Source organism: Podarcis gaigeae, assembly GCF_964106915.1.
Source record: "Podarcis gaigeae genome assembly, chromosome: 8".
NCBI classification, from domain to species: Eukaryota; Metazoa; Chordata; class Lepidosauria; order Squamata; family Lacertidae; genus Podarcis; species Podarcis gaigeae.
The window spans coordinates 62,988,701-63,000,933 of record NC_139684.1 but is presented as its reverse complement, the minus strand read 5'-3'; the positions used below and the strand labels follow the sequence as shown (position 1 = coordinate 63,000,933).

The 12,233-nt window shown below is 44.1% G+C and overlaps 1 long non-coding RNA gene across 1 annotated transcript in view; it reads right to left on the bottom strand.

The window, feature by feature from the left end:
* LOC310850463 overlaps positions 1 to 11,982 on the bottom strand; it is a 29,010-nt gene extending 17,028 nt beyond the window's left edge. The window contains exons 1-2 of the long non-coding RNA XR_014567343.1: positions 11,732 to 11,982; positions 9,809 to 9,936 (exon numbers count right to left, since the gene is read on the bottom strand). This is a non-coding gene — a long non-coding RNA (uncharacterized lncRNA). The remainder of the gene's footprint in view (positions 1 to 9,808; positions 9,937 to 11,731) is intronic.
* Between the last annotated feature and the right edge of the window lie 251 nt (positions 11,983 to 12,233).

The following is a 12,233-nucleotide window of genomic DNA, read 5'->3' as shown; positions in this document are numbered from 1 at the left end:
GCAGCAATCGCACGCAAAAAACAGTAGGCAGCTGTTTTGAGCAGGCAAGAGACAAATAGAAATATTCAAATGCTTGAGTGTATTTTTTAAAAAAAGTCTTAGCCAGCAGGTGAAGAGATGCTAAAACTTTGAGCCTGCAAACCTCTCTGAGAAGAGCATTCCAAAGGTGGGGAGCCATTGCAAAAGATATTTTTTTTTTTTAAGTTCATCTTTATTGAATTAAAATACAAATATATATACATACATAAAGATAAAAAAGACAAGATTAAGACAAGAAAAGAAAAAGGGAAAAAAGAAAACAATGATTTTATGAAATGGTGCCAGGGACATGGGCAATAGTGATGGTGCGCCAGATTAGATGTATGGTGATCAGATTCACCCACCTCTTGTGTCTCTGCACATACCAAAGAGATACCACCTTATCCCTTATCCCTGGTATATCCCCGCCATTGGCCACTGACTGGGGCTGATGGGAGTTGGATGGGGTTGATGGGCTGAAGTCCAAAACTTCTAGACAGCATCAGGTTGGGGGAATGCTGGACTAGAGAGCGTGGGATTTCAAGGCTTCCTTGCCACCTACACCACATTCTTTTTTATATTAATCGACAACATGTGTACCCCTCTAACGAAAACCAGAGTGGTCTTCTAAATCCACTTTTGTTCACAAGAGGACATGCATTAATGCCCACCCATCTCCTTCCATAATCTGCCATTTTCTCCTCATTTCCAAAGGTCTGCACTGTCTAGATAGCACTTTCCTGCACTAGAACCAGAGGACTGAATTATGGTAGCCAATGGGGTCAGCTTCTCCTTTTGGTGTAACTAAAAGACATATGGGGCAGGGGGAAGGAATTGGTCGCAATACATGAATGAGCAATGTTGTTGTAAAATAATATTTTTTCTCTCATTTGTTTATTTTCTTTGTTGCTTAATCCTTTTGATGATACTCTTAACCATTGCCAAAGTGGGGTGGGGTGGGGGGGGAGAATACTTGGCAACTGACAGGTTACAGACTCCCAATGCTGCCTTGGGGGATACGAGTGCAGCTCCTGCCCTTCCAAAGTTCTCCATTTCACCGCAAAAGAAGCTGCTATTAATACTTTCATTGGCCAGTGTACAATTAAAACAACAGTATTTCAAGCTTTCCAGTTAAAAAATAAGCCCATTCACATCCTAATATCTTGATGCAGTTGACAGAAATAACAGTGTATGCCTCTGATTTCCCAGTGGCTGGGAATCACAAGAGGGGAGAGGGCTGGTCCACTCAGGTCCTACTTTGGGGGCTTTGCTTTGGGGCACCTGGTTGAGAATGGCTGAGAATGGGTGAGAATGACTAGGTGGGCCATTGGCTTCATCCAACAGGACTCCCATTGCGTTCTTAACACACTACTCAATGCCTGGATGCTATGCCCATAAAAAGGAGAACATGGGGTGAAACGTTCTCCCTTCCCATTGCATGTGTGCATCAAAATGGTTGGGTTTCCTTTCTGATGGCACAGTAAATCACACCACCTATCCTAGCAAAGAGAAGTCATTAGAAGAGGAATAGAGGTGGTCTGATCGTGCCATGCAGCCTTCAGAATGTGCATACATCTTTTTCTCATCCTGGGCCCAGTTTGGGAAGTCATAGGGGTCACTGTTCAGCAGGTTTCGAAGGGGTTCAGCTTGAACCAATAGGCAACTGATTGTGATGGGTGCCTATTGGATAGCATATGTGACAGCGCCAACCCGCAGCGCTGGCACAAGACGTCTTGCTGCTGAGGCAAAGCTGACTAGATTGGCAGTTAAGTCTATGCTCAACATTGGTGATAGGAAGGCATCAGACTAGCTCAGGTGGGCAGGGCAGTTGTGTGGTGCAGACAGCCTCATCCTTCAGTCCCGTATCTCTTCTACCCACCACATAGCATCGACCACCTGAGAAATTTACCAGCTTACCAATTCAGTGTTATGAAGCATAGAAAGCTGCCTTGTACTGAGTCAAACCATTGATTTGTTGAGCTCAGTACTGTCTACACGGACTGGCAGTAGTCCCTTCTAGCCCTGCCTGGAGATGCTGGAGATTGAATTTATGAACTTCTGCATGCAAAGGAGATGCTCTGCCACTGAGGTACAGCCCCCTCTTAAGTGCATTATTAGCCAGTGTACTCTTACGATTGTTCTGCGTTGTTATGATTACAGTGATTTCAAATTATTGTTTCAGTTTATTACCAGCCCTTCACCATAAGGCCCCAGGGTGAGTTACAACAATTTAAGGTACAATATTTAAAACCGTCTAAAATAAATTACACTCCCAAGAATAGGGTAACAGTGATATAGCTATAGATTTTTTTTTGCTTATTATATAATATAACATAGAAAACCCCCATGGGAACTCATCATCTTATTCCATCACATGGTATGATCAACCACCAGCATCACTAGCTTCTAAGGTGCTCTCCTCTCCTCAGGGGGAAATTGGACAAAGAGCTCCACTTGCTGCCTCAACTTCCTCACAGCAGCCGTACATGCCTGCGGGTGTCTGTGCCACAGAGACCCACATAATTGCAACCAATCCATCAATCAAAATGATAGCAGCTGCCGGAAGTTGCCATGCAAGAGTATCCTGTCTCCAAGGTACCATCGGCAAGTTCTGAGGCTGTGTGGGTGGTGAGGAGGTTTCTGTGAAGTCAAGTTCTTGGTAGAGTCTTGTGTGGGCAGGGTTTCTGTGGAACGTGGAGGAGCAGAATGCTGCTTTCTCTCTCGCAGATAACGTGAAGGATCTGCTCCTCAGGAAGCTGAAGGGAGCCTTGAGTACGGAAGGGCAAATCTATCCATCTCAGTTTCTCAGCTTCTAAATCTTAAATTCATTGATTTAATACTCCCAATCTTAAATAGCATTTTAGTGTGGAATTCTCCCAATTTTAGTATGCAATTTTGCCTACTATGCAAAACATATTTTTTTTCTAATATAATGCATTTCTGAATATTGTTTTTCACTAGACAAGGATAAGTGAAATCGTCAATTTTGGTTTCTCTCAGTTTCTTATTTTTCCAATCATAAGTTCAATTCTCCACATTTCTACATCAGTTTGTGATTATTAGTTTTACTAGAGGCTGAACCTCAGCTTGCTCCACCCACCAACCCACCAACCCCCTACTATTCCCCCATTATCCCCCTAGAGCTTCCCCTTCCCACCCCATTCAAGTACTAAACCCTCCTTTCACCTTCCCAACCCCATTTCTGGAGCCCCCTCTTTCTTCTATTCCACAGCCCCACTTTGCACCCCTGTTTTCACTGCCATGGGTGCCACCTTGAGCTCTGTGGAGGAAAGGCTATAAAAGCAATAAAAAATAAAATAATCCTCCTAAGGCCATTCACTCTCATGGCCACATCTGGGATCAGATTCCAAAGTTTAATTGTTAGCAGCATTCATATTATTAGTATTGTTACATTACATTATATTCCACGTTTCCTCCAAGGATCTCAAGGTGGCATATACAGTTCTCATCCCTCTGCATTTTATCCTCACAACAACTTTGTGCTGTGTGAAGAATTAATTTCTATTCCCTGTCCTGAATCTTCCCACATTCAAGGTCATTGGGTGCCCCCTGAGTTCTCATGCTATGAACAACTCCCGAAAGTGGCAATAGCACAACTGTTAGCATGCACCCACAAAAGGCAAAACTAACAACATAATAGGAACCATAGATTGTTTTCCAGGAAAAGGGCCTGTTATGCCCTCAAAATAAGGACAGTTTGGAGCATCATCTTAAAATACCTCTGTGGAACGATGAGATAAGGCAGCCCCATTACATGGCATCACAGGCCCAGATTATGTAACCAGTTTTGGTCTCCTCTAAATCATTAGCTACGGCCTTTTTCTACAGAGCATATGATCCAGAATCAAAGATTGCCGATATCCTAGATAAAAATCACTGTGAATGAAAATGTGCCCAGATCTGGGCACACCCTTTTCCACCTCTTGGCAAGGACAGTGTTGCCTTTTCCCTCTGACAGACAGTTTAGCTGATAAAATAATTGATTTTGCGCAAGCATTGCTCCATTTGGTAACCCACTTTTGAAAAACAAATGTGAGTTTGTGTCCAATGCTATAGGAAGTCCCCACCCCAGTGAAAACTGAGGAGGCTGGGGATAGATTCTGTAATGTCTCTTAAATGTAAGGCTAAACTGGGCATGATCCATACCTGAGCTTATTCCAGAACCTGTTTTTGGTGCCAGCACTGGAAATTCTGGATCACACAGAATTTCTTCTTTTGGTATTTATCAGAGCCAAACTATTAAATACTGTATGTGTTTATGAAAAAAGAAGCAGAGATGTGAATCAGTTACTGAAGTCACACTGTTGATATCCTACTATAGGATGACAATATGAACTACATTTTAATTCCACTTCCCCGCAAGGAGCTCAGGCCAATGTACATGGTATCCCCTCCTCTCATAACAATCCTGTGAGGTAGGAAAATAGACTGAAAGATTATGGCTGACTCAAAGTCCCCCAGTGAGTTTCAGGATTTGAGCTCAAGGAGGATTTAAACCCAGTTCTCTCAAAAGGTGGGCAAGCTTTTTTCTGTCAAGGGCCACATTGCTATCTGGATGGAACCCTCCTGCTCCCTCTTTGTCTCTGTCTCTTTTCCTCCCCCTACCAGGCTGTTGAGGAAGCAAGAGATTGCTCCTGCCGGTTATCTGAACTGATGGTTGCTTGCAAATGTCTTTTGAAATGAAGCCAAAGGCCATCACTGTTTGGTAAAACATACTTTGCTACTACACCACATGTGGTCTCAAAGGAACATCCTACCATCTTTTAAAACTGATTGGATACAGACTCTTGCAAAGTACATTAATAGAGCATTAAACAAGCAGATTAGGGGTCCTGCCACACTGTCCATGTTTTGTGGGAGGGATTCAAGTGCAATACTAGAAATTTAGGTTTGCGCCGTTGAATTATTCTGTCACTGTAGGACAACAAATTGGCTTCTTCTTTTTAAAGGACTTCTTCCAGTTTGGAAACTGATGGGTACATGAAAGGTGTAGGCTGGACAAATAACTAACAAGAAAATGTGTAGATACCCTGCAAGAAAATCAGGATGAATGCACATTGTCATTTAACCACCCTGTAAACAAACCACAACAAATGCTCAGTAAAACCCGGTTATAATCTAACCTCCTGTGTCAGCTTTGTGCAAGCATCTCAGGATGAATACTGAACAATCAGGTCACCTAGAGGAGCCCCAGATCCATAAGCATTGGGATGGGGCTCTTGGAGAACACGGTTTCATTTGAGAATTGGGCTGCTACAGATAAGTCCCTATTTTCATCTGTGAAATATTGGGGGAGTATTCTGAATGCAGTCCCAAAACAACGTCTCTTCACATGTGCAAAATAAGTGCAAAGAAGTCCAGGTACTCTGCTTTGTGATGTAAGAAGCCACATCTAGTGGCATTCAGTGTAGCCCTCCAGCGGTTGGTGAGCTATAACTCCCATCACCCCTGGCCATTGGCCATGCTTCCTGGGGCTGGTGGAAGTTGTAGCTCAGCCACACCTGAAGGGCCAAAAGTTCCCTAGAACTGGTCTGCAGTATAGGGCAGTAGTTGGGAACTTCAGACCCAGGGGCCCAGTGTGGCCCTCCAGACCTGTCTACTTGGCCCTTGGATTTCTGCCCAGGCCATACCTCTTCTCTAAGGATTCATACCTGGCTGGAATGAGTCATTGAACTCTGATAACGGCTGTGGGTTGCTTGAACAGAGGAGAGAAAGGAAGTGTGTGTAGAAACTAGTCCACTGCACAAAGGTAACATTTACATTAACTATACCAATAATTAAGTAGCCAATTACTATTGGTATACAAAACCCTTGTCAGATTGGGACCAGTTTACTGGCGGGGTTTCTTTATCCCATAGGTGGCAACTTAATCGTTTTGATCTGGCAAACCGGCGGTATGACAAGTACCACAAAACACTCCTTTCGCATTTGTGAGATACCCATCTTTTAGTGTGGCAGCGCCTACACTGAGGAACTCCCGTCCGGCTGACCTCAGGCAGGCACCTCCCCTGTACTATTTCAGCACCTGCTTAAAACATTTCTGTTTGCATAAGCCTGTCCAGATGCCTATATGTTGATATGATTTAATCTCTTTTGTTGTTGGTGTTAATTGTCTTGAAATGTTTTCAATTGTTTTCAACTGCGCTTCATCGATAATGTTAATACTTCTTGTAAACTGCTTAGGGGCTTAGCTGCAGTCAACTGTTATATATGTTTTGTTTAATAAAATAATTTGAATAATTGCTCCACCCACTTTTGCTTTTGGCCCTGCCCACTAACAGCATATGGTCCCTGGAAGATTGGTGAGACGGGAATGCGGTCCTCCAGTTGAAAATAAAAGGTGTCTTATCTCTGGTATACTAGGAGAACCTTGTAGGTTCTGAAGCTGGCAGCCCTAACAGAAATATTCCTGGTTTCATTAATTCCTTGCATTATTTTTACATCTGCAGCGGGGTCACACACTGAGTCCAGTCTTCATGCTCCATCTGTCCTCTGTATGCACATTTTGGTTCAATTTCTGCCATATTTCACGAAGTCTCCAGTCTCTCTCCCTAGACTTTCTGGAGTCCTCTTTGTTAGATGGATTGCTGGATGATTCATTGCACCCAAGAGACTTAATACAGTACATAAAATATTCTTATTCCTAATTTATTTCTCTTCTTTATTTTCATTCTCTTCTTTGGCCCCTCACTGGATTTTTATTTTATTTATTTGGCCATGCAACATAAAATAAATATTCACAAATAGAGACTGTAAAGGGGGGGCAGTAGGAGGTGGAATTGGTTTTGGACGCTGTTTTTAGGGTTCACTGCTTTTCAATTTATTTAACCAGAGGGTGGAAGGTAGGGAATAGGGATGAGAGCAACCCCTCCTCACCAGTTCCATTCCTTTATTGTCCCCTGGCTCTGTGCTGCCTTGAACTACTTCTGAATTTTGCTGAGACTGGGATAAATTCTTAAATTCATTCTGAGATTGGAGCATGCAAGTTTGCTTTCAGAGCAGGCCCAAGACATTTCACTTCCTGAAGTCAAGGATGTGCTGCTGGCCCCATTCCACATACAAAAATCATATGGACTAGCAGCTGAATCTTAAGGCAGATCCACACCATAAATTCAAGGCACATTCTATGCACATTTAAAGGACATGAGTTCTCAGGAGTCTTTGCAGGGTGGAGCCATGTGCTTCAAGTGTGCATTGAATGTGTTTTAAACATGTGGATCTGCTACAACTACAGCACCGCAGAGGGGGTAGTGTCTTCCTTTGCACTTGAGGTAGGGATGGGGGAGAAATACAATCCAAACCCCCTGTTTTGATTGAATCTACCTAATTTGCACCATCCAAAGCAATACAAGAACAAAAATATAGCTATCCTTCAAAAATCACACTTTTTATATCTGTTTTAATTTTGTTTCGGGGGTGTTATATGATTCTAAGTGTTTTCAGTGCTGTTTTTATTAGAGTTAATGAGAGAGAGAGAGAGAGAGAGAGAGAGAGAGAGAGAGAGAGAGAGTGTTTTTAGTTGTATCTGTTTTAAATTATGCTATGAGCCGCCTTGGGAGAAACGCAGGTTACAAATAAAATGCAATGCAATGCAAGAGTGAGATGAATTTTATTTCTATTTAAGTTATAGCCATCCCCCCTATTTTTTTCCATTTCTTGCCTCTATGCCTATAAATTAGCATATGCAAATCAAGCCAATTGGTGTCCTTTTTTGTCCTCTCTTTCAGTGATGCTTAAGTGGCCATCCTAATCAGGCATGTTTATTCTGACCACAACATGCCCAGGCCTCATCCTACTACCCACATCTGCTTCATTATCTAATTCAACTGTGCTGTAATGACAGATGGATGTATGGTTAGTTTAAATGGAAACCTCCACACATCCGGATTGCTTCACAGAGCCATGTGGCAACACTCCTACAGGAGCAATCCTTTATCTTGGCAGAGGAGCACAGCACCAGCAGTCTACCCACTGCTGAATCTCCTAATATGTGTCAACATTCCCACATGTTAGCCACAAGTTCTGAGATCAAACGAGAGCATCCTCCCATTCCTACCATCCTTGCCCTGAGGTTAAATCAATGGAGAACAAAGAGATGTTGGAAGGGTGGCGTGCATGTTGCTAAAGACCAACTCCACTGATTATGTATGTCAGTGTCAAGTTTACTAATGCACTGCCTTTCTTTGAACATTAGGCTCAAGAAAGTTTGCATCAAAACAAATATATATGGGTTACCAGACGTCCCCGTTTCCCAGGAACAGTCCCCAGATTTGTGAATAAGTCCCCAAATTCCATCCCCGGAATGTCCCTGGATTTCATCTAATGTCCCCAGGAAACGCACAGCGGCAGTCTCAGCAGCCCGGAGCAGTTGGCTCTGGCTGGCTTCAGGAGCTGCTTGGAAGTCCCCATATGATGGTGGTGCAGGGGCTCTAAGATGCAGTTTCCAGGCTGCCTCCACCTTCCCTGACCCCAGCAACTAAGCCTGTGAAGGGAGGCTTCATGCTGCCTATTGGAGCAGGGGCTGGGATCTCTCAGCTGCGAAGGGAGGCTTCACTCTGCCTATCAGAGCTTGCGTGCAAGCAGGAGGGGATCTCTCAGGCAACGGGAAGCCTCCCTTCCCATCTGAGGGATCCCTGCCCTCTCCTGCTTGCACGCAAGTAGGAATGGGATTGGGGCTGCTCCGATGGGAAGGGAGGCATTGCGCTGCCCAAGCCTCGCCACTGCTGCTGCTCTCGGCCCTCCTTCTCCGCCTTCCATGCCTGACCCACCGCGCACCACTTCCCCACCACCACCACCGAAGAACCGACAACTCAGGGGCTGCCCAGGCTCATGGAGAAAGGAGATAGAAGCCTCGGAGGAAGGGGAGACGTGACAGTTGAGGTCAAGATGGCCGACCCCCCTCAACCTCCCAAACATGTATTAATTAATTAATTAACTAACTAACTAACTAATGTGTCCCCGGATTCATTGAAAAAAATCTGGTAATCTATCTATCTATCTATCTATCTATCTATCTATCTATCATCTGTCTATCTATCTATTGCTGTATATATATAACACCACCCTGCTATTTCTCAGTCTATAGAATGCCACTGATTCATAATAATTCATAAAAATACAATCCATTAAAGACAGTGTATCAAAATGTAACTGAATAAAGTTTGGCATTTAACATCTCCATTGGGTAAGGCCCACTGATTTCTGTTTGTTGACCCTATGTATGGCTAAGTCTGGAGCTACCCTCTTCACCAATGTGCAAGCTACAGCTGATGGGAATTGTTGTCCAAATCATCTGGAGGGCACCAGGTTGGCGAAGGCTTGCCTGGGCCTCAAGGAAGGGCTGTAAGCCAGTTGCAGAGCATCTGTTCTGCATGTAGAAGATCCCAGGTTCAATCCCTGGCATCTCCAGGTAGGGATAGGAGAGGCTCCTGCCTAAAAAACCCCTGACAGAGCTGCTGCCAATCAGTGTAGACACTACTGGGCCTGATAGACCAGCTCTGCTCTGTATAAGGCTGCTTCCTGTGACCCTAAAATACCTGTGCATGCTTCAGTACAGCCGCAGAATATGCACACCTGCAAATAAAATAGGGAAGTGTGCATAACCAGTGAGCAATAATCTGCAATGGCTGATGAATCAGCCATTCTGGGTTCTCTTGTGTCAAAGGCCTGCTGCCATCCTGGGTTGATTTCTTTCGGTGCTTGTGTGATAAGAGGAAGCTATGAGATTAGGACTTGTAAAAAAATGAGATAAGAGTTGTCAAACACTTACAGATGATATATACGGATTCAGTTGGCACAGGACTGGTTCTCGTAAACAGCAGCTATGGTCGTAAACCTGCATCTGGGCTGCATCACTTCAGACTGTAGGCGGGGACTCATATTAACTCAGTGTGCCGCCTAAGAAAAACACAAAATACCATCCTCAGAGAACATTGGGTTTATGTTTTTCTCTGTACTATATTTGCTCTAGTCCATCATCAAACTGTTTTCATTGGCTGTTGGCCAGTGTTCAAAAGGCAGAGGTGAGGGGAAGAGGAGGGGACTCATGTCTGTAGTAAATTACTTGGGGTGTAAGGGAGGGAAGGCGGCTCTCTGTGTGTGACAGCTTTCATCTCCAGGAGACGGGAAGATAAAGGAGGAACAGGGGAAGATGGAATTGGGTTGTGGTAATTGTGGCATTTGGAGGAATTGTGGGGAGACAGTCTTAGGACTCTGGCAATGAGGGGAAGGAAGTTGGAGAGCCAGAAGAATTGGGGAAGGGACAGGTGAAGTGGATGGCATTTAAGGGGGCACTTGCAGTGCTGTGGAGCAACAAGAGGAGGCACAGAGAGAAATAAAGGAATATGTGTTCCCTCTCACTGTGCTCAAACTTCTTCCATTTCTCAACTGTCTCATATGAGGGAGATAAAGGGAATGGAGCCCTCAGAGAATCCATAGTATCTTCAAGCAATGTATTTCATTCTTGGTGGTTCCATGTGCTGTCTTCAACATGGAATTCCAGATTCAGTGTAGTACAGTGGTACCTCGGGTTACATATGCTTCAGGTTACATACGCTTCAGGTTACAGACTCCGCTAACCCAGAAATATTACCTCAGGTTAAGAACTTTGCTTCAGGATGAGAACAGAAATCTTGCTCCGGCGGTGCGGCGGCAGCAGGAGGCCCCATTAGCTAAAGTGGTGCTTCAGGTTAAGAACAGTTTCAGGTTAAGAACAGAGCTCCGGAACGAATTAAGTACTTAACCCGAGGTACCACTGTAATTTAGAACAGATCTTTCATTAACAAACAAGCATCCATGTAGGTACAACATCCATCAACAGAATTTCACCTTCCCAAACTAAACAAGCTAATTGAGAGGCTTGCTCTTAAGAGTCTATTCATCTTACTAGGGGTTGTGGCCCTGCTTGCATTGCTTGCCAATCCTGCCTTCCCACCACCCCTTGCCAACTCCCCCCCCCCTTCACACCTTGTGCCCCAACCCCCTTCCCTCACAGATCACCCAAACACCCTTTCCTCATAGCACAACCAGACCACTTTCCCAGAGCTACCTGGGAAGATGGATTGATTTTTAAACCACTCTGGCAACTATAGCTCTGTGAGAGGAATAGAGGTCTCCTAACAATTATCAGCACCTTAAGAAACTATAGTTCCCAGGGGAAGCCATGACTGTTTAAAGTGGTATGATACTGTTTTAAATGTAGAGTGCAGATAGGGCCTTAATGCAGATTGCTGCATGGTGTGGCTAAAATCGTGACCATGGTGAGGCCTGATGGGTGCAGTAGCAACAGGACAATGGGGTCTTTTCTGTCGTAGTACCGGAAATGGTTTAACCAACCAATGTTAAACTTTCTCCTTCTGGTGTTCCTTGATTCTTCCTCAACACACCTTTAGCAAGCATTTGACTTCTCTGCTGCTTCAATGTTCTTGCTTGTTTCAGTCTGCCTGTCTGGTTCGTTATTAGGTTTTGATGTTTTATTACTGCTTTTTTTTGGTCTTGATATTATTTGATATTTTAATAAAGGTTGATCCAGGTAGCCTCTTTGGACATCTTCATGCAGAGGGAAAGCTGGTTATACCTTTTTACTACTAATATATACATACATAAACACATAAATTTCATTACTTTAGGATTAATTTAGGATATGGCAAAAGGATTAGACGGTAGAGTTAATGGGCCAGGGATGAATGCTCACCCAGTGTCCAACACCCCCCCTGTCAGGGATTCTGTAGTCTGACCACAAACAGCATTGCCTGAGGCTGGAACTTAAAAGCTAGTCACCTAGTAAGCTCTTTGGGACTCTGCACAATATCCAGCCTCAAAGTTATCTTCAAGCACAGAAGGAAGAATAGAGAGGTGCAATACTGGTTCCTATGATTGGCAGGTAGTATAGTGCCTCTGGATTGGCAAGACCCGCTATTAACCCCAGGAGTCTGGTGTGCTGCTCTGGCCCAGCCAAGAGAGCAGTGTTATTTGCCTGTTGAACTTTAACCTCCAGAAAGTTACCGTATTTTTCGCTCTATAAGACGCACCAGACCACAAGACGCACCTAGTTTTGGGAGGAGGAAAACAAGGAAAAAAATATTCTGAATCTCAGAAGCCAGAACAGCAAGAGGGATCGCTGCGCAGTGAAAGCATCAATCCCTCCTGTTCTGGCTTCTGGGATAGCTGTGCAGCCTGCATTCGCTCCATAAGAC